Source organism: Telopea speciosissima, chromosome 8 (genome assembly GCF_018873765.1).
Source record: "Telopea speciosissima isolate NSW1024214 ecotype Mountain lineage chromosome 8, Tspe_v1, whole genome shotgun sequence".
In the NCBI taxonomy this organism is placed as follows: domain Eukaryota; kingdom Viridiplantae; phylum Streptophyta; class Magnoliopsida; order Proteales; family Proteaceae; genus Telopea; species Telopea speciosissima.
The window spans coordinates 58,400,616-58,413,963 of record NC_057923.1 but is presented as its reverse complement, the minus strand read 5'-3'; the positions used below and the strand labels follow the sequence as shown (position 1 = coordinate 58,413,963).

At 38.7% G+C, this 13,348-nt stretch overlaps 1 protein-coding gene across 2 annotated transcripts in view; it reads right to left on the bottom strand.

Moving 5' to 3' along the window:
• LOC122670477 (folylpolyglutamate synthase-like) overlaps positions 1-4,708 on the bottom strand; it is an 80,060-nt gene extending 75,352 nt beyond the window's left edge. The window contains exon 1 of one of the 2 annotated variants that reach the window (XM_043867366.1): positions 4,567-4,708. The gene's annotated coding sequence lies outside the window, so the exon portion shown is untranslated. The remainder of the gene's footprint in view (positions 1-4,566) is intronic. The other variant, XM_043867367.1, reaches the window with a different exon arrangement.
• Between the last annotated feature and the right edge of the window lie 8,640 nt (positions 4,709-13,348).

Sequence of the window (13,348 nt, the reverse complement as noted above, 5' to 3'; positions counted from 1 at the left end):
CCAAAGTCAAACTACCATTTTGGGTGTGATTTTTTAAAAATCTAAGGGTTCCACTATGTTTAGAGGGCCTAAAATATAGTGAACCATCTCTTGTATCCTTTGCTGGACTGGTATTGAGGACGTCAACCATCTCTTTTTCTTGCCCATTCTCCTCCTCCATCTAGAAAAAAAGCCCTTCTTTCCATCTGGCCCCGTCGAAGAAGACCTTTTCCGTTCGCCCGAGAGTGGCTTTGGTTGGATATGACATTTTCAGGTAATACTATCTGTGACTCAGCAGATAAACTTGCGTTAGGGGCGGTTATCTCTCACATTTGGATGGAGAGAAATCTTAGAAGATGAACCTCCAACTCTCGCTCTTTCGACAAGATTTGGAAAGCCATCTTCTTTGATGTCAGCTCCAAGCTGCACTCGCTTCGCCGTGGCACTCTTGTGGACTCTCCTAGGAACAGGCACATTGCTGCTTTTTGGAGCCTTGATGTTTCTTTTCAGTCTCCTAGCCCGCCTCCTCGGGGCTTGTAGGGCTGGAGTCTTTGTATAGCTCTCCCCTCTCCCTTTTTTCCCCACAATCCCATGCATTCTCCCCCCCCCCCCCTTTTCTTTCCCTTGTTTGGTAATATATTTAATTCACCAAAAAAAAAAAGGGTGTCCTACAAGTTTCAGGAACTAATTTGTCCATGTGGCCCTTGAAACCCACGATCGGAAATTGCCGGAAAAATTGTCCAGGTTGCAGTCGAAAAATTTGGTTTTGAGCCTGGTTGAAACCAAGCTTGAAACCGAATCTTGGAACTATGATCGTATTCACCTTTCTTATTTCTCCTTCCTTCTCCTCCATTTCTCTCTCTCTCTCTCTCTCTCTTATATGTGCTGGTTTACAGGTTTGATACATTGCCGCATGGAATCAGAGCCTTGTTAACCAGTTCCTATTCTTTTTCTCCTGGTTTGAAACTCCCTTGAGGTCTTTCCTTTCTGGTTTGCAGCAAACTATGCTGCCATATCTGCTATATGGAACCTTAGTTTGAAACTACATGAAAATAACCTAAGGTTTCTCCTACATATATCACCCATTTTACCCCCTTTGTGTAGAGCACCATGGACGATGGGTCTACCTCCTCTTTATCAACTATTTGAAAATTATCATGAGCAGCAGCAAGTCAGTGATGTTATCTCTAATCAGGTTTGAGGTTTCTTGCAGAATTTTTTGATTTTATATGACCAGCGGTACCCTGTTTTCTGGAATTTTCTGACATAATTGGTATCTAAATTATTTCAGATCTGTCCATTAGAATTGCTTCAGATTTTAGTGCACTGAAGGCCCCCTTCATTAGGTCCTTCGACCTAAGTGTGAGGTTGATCCAAGCCTCTGATATATTTTAATAAAAAATCTCCAAGAAGCTGCGGTACCCTGTTTTTCTGGATTTTCTGCGCAGAACAAATTCTGAAATTACTTGAGATCTGTCCATCAGATCTGTTTAATTGCTGGACCATCTGAAAGGCCCACCCAACTTTGGTTTGGTGTCCATCAGACACCCTGGTTTTCTGAGATTTGAAATCACCCATTTTCTGGTTTGGTGGTTTCAAAATTCCTTTATATCACTGCTGGTTATTACATCTTCATCAAATCACTTCAATATTGTGGGGTTTCTCTTCTCTATCTACTTGCTATATTTGATCAGATCTAGGGACCGATCAGAAGAGGTCCGGTATATTTCAGGTACCTGTTGTTCTGATCAGAATGTGCCCATCAGTAGCTGCCAGTGGTTATTGGTTATATTTATACAGTCTTCAGGGATTGCTATTTGATATATATTGTGATTTGACTGCTGGTTATGTTATTTGGTACATCCGGTATTCTTCTTCAATAATGGGTGATTCAAAACCCCCTGTGGACTCTGTCAACGTCCATATCACATCCATTAAACTCAAGGGTGCATCAAATTATTTACTCTAGGCACAGGCTATTAGGGTGTATATCACTGCCAAGCGGGAACTGGATTATCTGATCTAAGCCAACCCCTGCTACTACTGTTGTTGAGTATCCGGAATGGATAACAGATGCAATAATACTATGTTGGCTGTGGAATATTATAGAGCCTTATGTGGCTACCAATGTATTGTTTCATATCACAGGTAAGGGTGTCTAGGATGGCCTCAAAGAAAGCTATTCTCAGGATAAGAACATGTCCAGGGTATATGAGTTATATGAAAAGTTCTTATCCTTCAAACAGAATGGCAAATCCGTTGATGACTACTATAGTTCCTTGAAAGGCATATGAGAAGAACTCAATGTGTACCAACCTCTTTCTACTGATATTGAGGTCCTTAAATCTCAACGTGTTGAGTTCTTGGTTGCTAAATTTTTATCTGATTTAGACTCTAGCTCCAACTGGTGAAAAGCCAGTTCATGCCAGCGAGAAGATAACATCCATGAATGAAGCATTTTGTCGGATCCAACGTATTGTGTTTGCCTCCTTCACCAAATCTGACTCGACCTCTTCTCAAAATAATTCAGCCCTTGTTTCAAATAGTATGGTCGTGGCCGTAGCACTAGTTTTTCTAGAAGATGTCGCGATTCAGGGGGAGGCCGAGGCCATGGTAGTGGTTGCAGCAGAGGACAGTCACTAGATCAAGGTACGTGTCAATTTACTCATTGTGGTCAGATAAATCACATTGTTGATACATGTTGGGCGAAGCATGGTAAACCTAAGTGGGCTCAACAATTGTCTTCTACTGCTACTACTACTCTACTAGTACATCTGATCAAAACTCTACTACGGCATCATCCTTGGACACCAATCTAGCTTCTAACTCTGGAGGTAGTCAGTTTGTTTCTCCATTATGCGATGAACTCAACCAATTACTTCAGCATATTAAACAGAGACATCTGCCTCTACATCCACTGCTACAATCGTTCATTCAAGTATTGGCGCACTTCTTGCCTCTTATTCTTCTGCACCATGGGTCATTCATAGACTTTGGTGCCACTTCTCATATGACTGGTTATTCCCATGTACTTTCTTCATTTCAGAAAGTTAATCACCCTTCTAGAGTCATACTTGTTGATGGTTCGTCTACTCAGATATCTAGTTGTGTTATTTTATCTTCTCTACCTATGTTGTAATCTATTGTTTATATTCCTAACCTACCCTTAAATCTTATCTTTATTAGTCAATTGACTAAATCCCTTAATAGAAGAAAATTAAGAATAGACTAGAAAGGCATATTCATTGACAGAGGAAACCTAAAGTAAACACAAAATGTAAGAGGCTGCTAAAAAGCAAAGAAAGACACTTCCTATGAGAGTACTTCCTGTGAGAGTACATAGATTGTCAAAAGCTCGACTTGGACAGGAAAAGCTGACGGAAACACAGATTGCAATAGCAAGAAAGGACTGGAAAGAAAGAAAATGGTGAAATGGAACATCAAATAAATGACTGCCATCAATTTGGATTTTGGACAATGCATAGATGATGACAATGGTGATGTTCAGGAAAGAGGTTAAACAGAGAGACAAAGAGTGTAGCTTCATAATAAAAATTCTATGCGCCCGTGCTGGACAAATACATGCAAGGAAAATGCTAATCACATGTCACAACAATTACCACATAATGGAAAATTTCATTCTCCACTATATCATTAGTGGAACAGAGTGGGTGACTAAGTCACAAATTAAGATTCCATGGTTGCACTATCTGAAGAGTTTGACACCTTTTTTTTCTTTAAAATGATATTATTTGGATATATATCAATCTGATTAACCTTGGGTGTATTCTATTTATTAAATGGTCAAGGGGTCCTGGTGCTAATATTTTGGTCACTCTGCCTACTGAGTAGTGACAGTTAAGAGATCATGATTCATGACCTGCCAAATGACTGTACATGGGTGGATACATGTGATAGAGGACCTTGCAAAAGTAAGAAATGAATATAATAATATAAAATGGCATCTATGGCTGCTCATTTGGCATAAAATTTCTCGAATTTGATGGTTGCAGCTTCCTATTTAACATGGACAACATCATGTATTGCCACATAGGGACCCCCACATGTACTTCAACGTGAGAAATCACCCATATATTGTCAAGTGGTAGGTTGTGATCTCTTAACAGTCGCATATAATGACCCCACTAAGAGTTCACTTGTTAAATTGGTATGTCTTCTAAATTACTTAACTTATTCTTGGCTTCTACATTTTTCAACCATATTTTCTATTTCACTGTTATTTTATTGTCTTCTACACTTTTCAAGTCATCACTAAAGTTAAATAGCTTTAAATTGGTACCAAAGTGAAGAATCATATCCACACATTTATCAAAAAGCTGCTTGTGAGCCTCAATGCATTGACATCAGACAGCAAACATGAAATCAACTATTTTATGGTTTGCACAAAGCATGTCCCAGTTGACTCACCTCATTTTCTGTGGATTACTGTGACCAAGGATGGCCACATAATAACATAATGGTAATATGAGTTCATGTGAATCATGTCATGAACCAAAATTTATAAATCTTAAATGGGATACTAGCAATACACTATTTGTCATTTGCAGGAGGAAATAGAGCAAGGACCTGGACTTGGAGCTTGACCAGTACTACGATCATGCAAATCTACGCAAGTTGGCAGACACACAGTGTTCCAAGATGTTCTGATGAAGAACTGCCATGGTTCTCTCTTGCGAAGGAGTGAAATCACAGAGATCCCATGCCTCATGTAACTGTTTCTATGGACATGAATCAGGATACATCAACCCTGCAAAGAACTGAAGAAACTAAAAAAATAAAGAACGAAACAAAAAGGCCTTCCAAGATCAACAGAACCAACATTGCCATATTCAAAACAAAAGAAGTCTACAATCTTAATCAGTTTTCCTTTCAATGACATCTCATTCTCACAGAGAGAACATTAGAAGACAACCTTACACACACATTATGTACAAGATATTCTAAATAAGTTTCCAGCTAGGGTGGTAAGCCTCATGTCCCAACCTTATAACTTATCGCACCCTCATCATGTCCTCTTTTTGAAAGTGAAAAATAGCTTGCCAGATGCTCGGGTTAAAAACCAGAATGGGTAATTGCTTCGATGCAATTTTTTCCTGTAATACTCAATATTAAAAAGAATCATTTTGATGGATATTTCACTTGGGAAGTCTTGGAAATTAAAAGAAGTTTCCATATTATGTCTGGCAATAATCAAATATTTGAAAATTAGAAAAATATTTAGCAAAATAAACTAAAAGAAACATCTACATATACAAAAGAGGGATAATATTAGCATGGGAAAAACAGAGGAAGATGAAGAAAGTTCCTGAGTAGATGTATTAGAAACCATTCATCAATCAAACAGAAAAATATGATTCCATTAGATGATGTCCTTGGTGTTAGCCATCTTTCCCAGATAAAGAGACAAAACATCAATCGCACGGGAAGAAAAAGAAGCGAAAAAACATGACAGAGAAAGACACCAGATTGAAAGAAAAGGAAAATATTCGCAGACAAAAACAAGCAGCACAACCCAGAAAGAGTTATACTGATACATTCACATTATAACATATAACCATTAAAAGAACTAAAAAGAAAACAGGAAAACTGTTATCTTACATGGGTTCAACTCTTCAACTAATAGCATCCAAAGGCCAAAACCCAAAATCCAAATAGAAAATGAAGATTGCAGGAAAGAACAAAATGAAATTTGACGGATTGAGTGATTGCAATGGTTATTTGGAATAGTTAATTTACCTGAACTAAGCTTCCCTTTTGCCGTTATCTTTTTCTTCTCTGTATGGCTATTCAGTGTGTGGCTTCTATAGTTCAATCTGGGTCTGCGGTTATTGATGATTTGCTGTTCTTTAAGTTGAGCCTTACATTTCTTACCAAAAAAATTAAAAGTTGAGCCTTACATTTCAGAATTCAGATTCCAGAATGTTAAAAAAACAAAAAACGTTTCAGAGAGTGTATATGAGAATCTTTGTTTACCAAAAAGAGAGAATCTTTATATGGTTGTTGGCTAACGTGCGCGCAACACTAGTGCGATAATTTGAGCCTGAGTTGCACGTGATCATGATTAGTGGTTTGGTCCGGCTCCTCTCGAGATTTTGGAACTTGAGCTTGACCTTATAACTGTGAGTGGCGGTCCAAACCATAGTTAGCAAAAACAGGAATGACAAAAAAAATGGAGTCTTATGGTATGGGTTTTAAATGGTAAAAAATTACAAATGGACAGTCAAATAAAACTGTCAAAAAAATAGAAAACGGTAAAAAATAGAAAAACGAACAGTACAGGTTTTAAACGTTTATATTTCAAAAAAAGGGCAATATTCTCATATAAATTAAAGATTTTTTATTTTGAAATATATGTTTCTATTTTCGGTATTCGTGCATTAACCTTGAGTTGAAGGTGATATCATGAAAAATGTTGCCCTTCGAGTCATTTTTACACCAGTGAAAGAATCAGGCCGATAAAAGTTTGGGAGAGAAAGATATGATCAATTAAGTTCAGGGTCTTAAAAAAGGTCAAAAAAAGGGGAACGTGTTTTAAACGCATTTAAAACAGGAATGCTTGCCGTTTGCGTTTTTTACCGTATGTTTGGGTAACATATGACAAAACGTGTTTAAAACGGTAAAAAAGGGGGAACATGTTTAAAATGGAGTTTTAAACGCGTTTTTACTAACAGTGGTCCAACTGAATTAATTCCTTCCGTATGCAAATGATACCCATTGATTTAACAATCGGATAGGATTGGTCGATTTGGGCCGATGCAGATAGGAATCGGCCGAGCTCAATCCTGATCCAAATCAATCTAACATCTATAGGCCGATTCTAGGGCTTTTTCAGGCTGGGACTGTTCCGGATTCCGTTTTTAAACCCAGATAATACGAGAAATGCATAAAGTACACTATTGTCTGGTAATTAATAATCATGATTATATCACTAAGGGGGAAAGAATATACACATTGTCGGTATGTAAGGCCCTTTCACACTCTCTCTTCTTCCGACATTCTATCTCCTCCTTGACGTGTAAGCTCTCTTATTAAAAAATCGTGAGGCATCATGTTATAAATGACGTCGGTTACATGCATGGTGTTGGCCACGTAGAATGGGAGCAGTTATGTGCAGTTACATATAGCGATGTAGTATGAAGTCATGACATGTAGTTGTGCAGTTACGTACGTAGTTAATTTAATTACATAATATGGGGGAATGGGAAATATGGGAGCCATTAGGGAAAAAGATCTTTGTCCGAGAGTGTGGCCTATGCCAGCACTCCCATGAGTCTATCTCTCTCCTCCCCATGTGAAAAGACACCTCATACTGGCGTAGGCCACACTCCCGTGCACAAAATTGCTTCCCGAGACATTATTATCTAAGGATCGTGAATATTGAAGAAGAACATTAAGAAACTTATGCAGAATACTTCTCTCTTATTTTGACTTTAGTTTCCTCCTTTTTCTTCCTTCATCCTTTTCTCTTCTTTTTTCTTGAGTATTTCTCCCGTCACTACCACTTGCTACCTCTATCTCTTCACTCATGCAATCGAAACTGAGTTGATTCATTCCACAACCATTCCTCACGGAGGTAAAGGATGTGGCCGAGGATTGCTATCAACCCTACCATTAAAACATGTCCCTAACATCTTGGTATCAGAGCCAACAATGGATGGTGAGAAACGGTTCCAATAGATCGAGGAGCAGATAGAAAGCATCAGCATCAACCAAGAGAGGCTTCTCAAGCAAATGCATGACATGTTCCAATCCATAACCACATGGTTTCACCTATTTTGCCAAAAAAAATTACCTTTAGCCATGATTATAAAACCCAATTCTCTTGGGTTTTTTTCTTGGTTTAGTAAGGGTGATTCTAACTAAGTCGATTCGTCTTTAAGCAAAACATAGAAATACTCATTTGTGTTTTGAACCAAACAACATCTTCTTAAACAGTGGGATACAATGAATGTTCATACTTTACGTTGGATTTTCAGTTGGTATAACCATCATAGGGAGTAATTTGGCTATGACATTGGGATTGGGAACTATGGGTGAAACAGGATCGGGTTGGGCCGGGTTTCTTAAAACTCTAGCTCAACCCTGAGTCCTCTTAGCTCAATCCAAGTCTAACCCAACCCTAGGTTGGGCTGAGATATCTCAGCCTAGGCCCAACCCTCTCAGACTCAACCCAACCCAACCTAGCCCTAATCGACCCCGATCGGGCCAGACTGGGCCGAGTTGACTCTGATTGATCCTGATTTTTGCCAAGGGTTAGGTTGGCCCTGACTGACCCTAATTTTTGCTAGGGCCTGGTTGAATGATTGGCCCTGACTTGCCTGCTTTTTTGCCATTTGCGTCGTCCTATGCATTAAAAAAATGAGACACATATGGGTATTGGTTTGTTTCATACTTAATTGACTATTAGACTTTTCTTTGAGTTAAAAAACTTAGTCCAAACTTAAATTGTAAATGCTTTCATTCAATAGATAAATTAGCATTTTTTGGTAAACCAATAAATAATTAGATACCAAAAAATTTACAAAATGCAAACAATAAATTGTAAAGCATAACCTAACACAGGGTTGGGCCAGGCTGGGCTTAGCCCGAGGCCTTAATCCTAGCCCAGCCTGACCCTGCCCCTGACCCTGACCCAGAGCCTAAAAATTTCAACCCTAAGCTGGCCTCGAGGTTGAAAAATATAGTCCAGGCCCTGTTCGGGCTCAGGACGGACTTGGGACGACAAGGCCAAACTTACACCCCTATTGGGAATTAATGCTTAAAATTTCGTTGAGAGAGGGTTTTGGAATTTTATAGAACTGTAGGTGAGTGGCCATGATTTTTGTTGTGTTCGTTACAAATTTGTGGATAAAGGGAATGTTTTTTTGTGCCTTTTACTTTCTTTCCTAGCACATGAACAAGATGCTACCAAATTTTGCACTTCCTCTCCAAGAGCTCCAAGAACAAACTTCTTCTTAGCTTCTCAACCAATATAAAATTATTCCTCTTTTTCAACCTTGTCAAATTCTCTCTCCTTGGAGAAAACCATCCACACACACTTCACAAAGTGACTCTTTGAATTCTACAACTCACTAAAGAAAGGTAATAGATACTAACTCATTATCATTTTGACTTCACATGGGTTTGGACCCAAGATCTTCAACGACATTCTTTTGAAAACATCATGAATCCAATGGTACCGGAACTCAATATGCTTGGTCATAGAGTTGAATTTAGCATTCTTGATTAGATCAATGACACTTTGATTATCACATCTCACAACATACTCCTTTTGTTCCAAACCCAACTCCATAAGAAAATTAGCATCTCTTTGCAAGCTTCTATGGACACAATATATTATACCTCAGTGGTTGATATTATAACACACTTTTAAAATTTTGATTTCCAAGAGATAGCTCCTCCTGTAAAAGTAAACAAGTAACCTGAAGTGGACTTTTTTTTGTCAAGATCTCCTGCCATATCTGAATCTATATGTTTTTTGCGATAATCACAATTTCTTGTTCTTCCTACACGCTTGATTGTCATACCTAAATCTATTTGCAATCCCTATGTCATAAATGTCAAAGACTTTATTCAATTCTTTCTTTAACCTGTCAATCAAGTTAGTATCTTACTTAACCAATGAGTATATCATAACATATAATAAGAGAATAATAAAAGTAGAATCTGAAAATTTTCTGAGATAGTTACAATAATTAGTAGTGGTTCTAGTAAAACCATTACTCATCGTAAATGAGTTAGACTTTATGTATCATTGTCATGGTGCTTGTTTCAGTTTGTACAAGCTCTTCTTCAACTTGCACATTATGTGCTCCTTGCCTTTCACAATAAAACATTTTTATTGTTCCATATAAAATTCCTCATTTAAGCTCCATGTAAGAAAGATGTTTTCACATCTAGATGCTCAATCTCCAAGTCTTGACTAGTAGCTAAACCAATGATAGTGCAAATAGAAGATATCTTCACAAATCACAACGGGAAAAACCAATACTATTTTTCTGCCGGAAAGCATTGACAACTAATCTTTCCTTATACCTCGTTTTCTTCTTGTCATCTTTATTTTTTAACTTGAAAACTCACTTATTCATCAAGGCTTTTCTTCTTTTTGGCAGTTTAACCAACTCATAGGTCTTGTTCTTATGTGAAGAATCAAGCTCTTCTTACATACCTTTCTTCTATTCAACCTTTTGTTCTTGAACCATGGCTTCTTCAAAATTTTCTGGTTCACCACTTTCAATGAGTGTCATGCACTAATGTTGGATATCCTGTTGAAGCTTTCCTTTCTCTTTATGATCTTTTTAGCATAGGTGGTTCTTCTTAAGGTAATTGTTCCCTTTGCTCAACATCACCATTTGCATCATCATTTCTATGCATATCAACAACTGTTTGAGGTGCTTCATCACCCTTAACTTGATCTTCTTCAAGTTGACCTTGCTGTCCATCATTATCATGTATGGGAAAAGGGGGTTATTTTCGTGGCAACTCATCTACTACATGACCCTACAGTGGACACCATTTGTTGGGTGTTGGATTGTGTTGGTCCAACCCCATGTAGAGTTTTATTTGAGTGATTTCATATTGATCGAAATCCCTCAGATATGATGACAAAGATGGTACCAAAAGAGAAGCATGAACTATACCGAAATTTGGTAAGCATGGATGCTATATGAGTCTCCAACATGGGAGAGTCCTCCTCACGGGACTGAAGGGGGAGTTTGTTGAGTGTTGGGCCATGTTAGTATAGCCCCATATGGAGTTTTATTTGAGTGGTTAAGCCAAGTTGGGTCCAAACCAATGTGAAGTCAAAATGCCAATGAATTGTCATCTACTATCTTTCATTAGCGGCTTGAAGAATTCAAAGAGTCACTTTGTGAAGTGTGTGTAGTGAGTTTTCTCTAATGAGAGAGAATTAGCAACGAATAAATTGTTTTAGCTTGGTTGAAAAGCTAAGAAGAAGTTTGTTTTGAGAGCTCTTAGAGAAGAAGTGCAGAATTTTTGTAGAGTTTCTCTCATGAATTGGGTCTTTCTTGAGATCGTTTTGTGCCATATCTCATGCTTTACATCAAACGTGTAACCAAGTTATAATTTGAATTGGTCGATTAGGTTTGTTAGGGTTGGGTGTGTCTTGTATTTTGCTGGTCCACCTAATTGTAATCAGGACGGGTTTAGATCCGTTACATGTACAGGGGGTAGAATTGTAATTGTGTGGGGATTAGGGTTTTACGTTCCCTATATTTGTCTTGTGTGGAAAACTCTGGCCACAAATAAAGGGGAACACTTTGTGAGATGGAGAGTGGTGTAAAGAATTTTTCAGAAAATAGTGGAAAATCTATGGTTCTTTCAGGTAGATGTAGGCAATCATACTAAACCATGATATATTCTTTGCGTTGTGTGGCTCTACAAAACACACAAGTCTAAAAGGATAGTCCCTTCGGAGGGGAGCGGCTAGACAAGCCATAGCGGGAGGAACAAGGGCGTGGTGTGAAACTTGTGGAGCCGAAATGAGTTAGAAAGGAGTAAATGAGGCCCGACAAGTTAAAACCCAAAGAGAAAGGCTTATGACTGAACACCAACCGGAATGAATCCCAATCGAGCAATTGGTCCCGCGTAGTTTAGTTCAATCAGACCCAAAAGAGGGCTTCAGCAGTGATACCATGAATCAAAGGCTTAGTCCCGAACTCCTCTATTAGTGATAGATTGTTTTCATTAGGGGATGAGGCAAAATAGCACAGATCAGATGGAAGAGACAGCGCAGTGGAAGATTGGTGTAAGACAGAGGATGAGAGTGGGGATGATCGAGCGTCAGCCCCGGTTACAGTTAGTGCTTGTCTCAATTCCTACTCTGCTACTCCCAACATAGAAAGAAGCAAGGCCGACATGACTAGGATCAAAGTGTCAATCTTCAAGGAGAACAATCAAATTGTTTGCTTGGGTTCTTCCTTGTGGTTGTGCTTTCGTCCACAACAAGTGGTATCAAAATAAGTGTTGTGATAGGGCTAAGACGTGACAGGGCCAAGATTGGGGAAGAGCCGGAGCGTGGGAACCCAGTGCGCCTCCAAGGTAGGGATGTCAATTCCTAGCCTGACACGTTTAATAATCGGGCATTCCTGATGTGGGGTCCTAGCCCATCGAGTGCTCGATCGGACCGACCGATTCCAAGCCCAACCTAGCCCGCTTGACTACCGCCCGACCTCTCAAATGGGTTGCTTTCAGAGTTGCCCCACGGTTGAGAGGTGAAACATTATAATCCTTATTTGATTTTAGTGGATTGCTTTCGGAGTTGGCCCATGGTTTTCCCCTTCACTTTGAAGGATTTTCCACGTTAAATTTTGTGTTCTATTGGCTTTGTGGTTGCTTGTTTTGTTTTCAATTTTTGTTTTCTATTTGTTTCTTTGATTCACACAAATGGGAAGATTATTTTCGTATATCTTCCCAACAAGTGGTATCAAAAGTTCAAAACTGAGACGTGGAGATTCCCATTTGCCGAGGATTTTTCAGGTTTGATCTCAAGCTCCTTCATGCCAACACCCGCATGGAGGGGAGATCGGGATCTCAAGCTCTAGGTTTGCCTTTCGCGTGAATGGAAATATTGTTGATATGTCCACGAATATAAGACAAAAAAATAGTCCCAAGGGGTTTTATAAGGATGAGTTCTACCTGTAAAGTACCTAACATTATTTTCTTTATTCATATTTTTCAAATCTAAACATTTAAAACATGTTTTTTTCCTTATTTCGAATTTTTGTTACTTTAGTAATGTTTGATTTTTAACCAATCTGTTGCGAAAACTAGGGTTTAGGGGTTTTCTAGCTGATTTCCACCGATTCTAGATCGATGATCCGAATTGGAATCGATCGGAACGATCCGAATTGGAATCGATCGAAACAATCCGAATCTTGACTCCTAGTTTTTTGTTCCCTACAATTAACGGAATTTCATAACTATTGATTTTTTTATCAATTTTTTACGAGTCCCAAAAAGATTGAACCCGTGACCACTTGGTCACAATGGAGCAACCTTACACTTGCACCAAGGCCCACCCACGGTTTAAAGTATTAGTATCGTATACGGGTGATATGTATTGATTTTGCATGTGATTGACCCGATACCGTATCAATGATACGGTACGGACAAGGGGTAAAATGATCAAAAACCGTTTTAAAAGATAAATCAGGGGCAAATTTGCCCAATACGGTCGATCCGTGCCGATATCAATTCGATACCGTATCGATTTCTGATTTGACCAATACCCATTCCGATACCGTGTACTAAAACCATGGGTTAGTGGCCACCCTCTTGTTTATAATTTATGAACCTCCCTTATAATTGCCCCCTTCTTGAGCAGAGA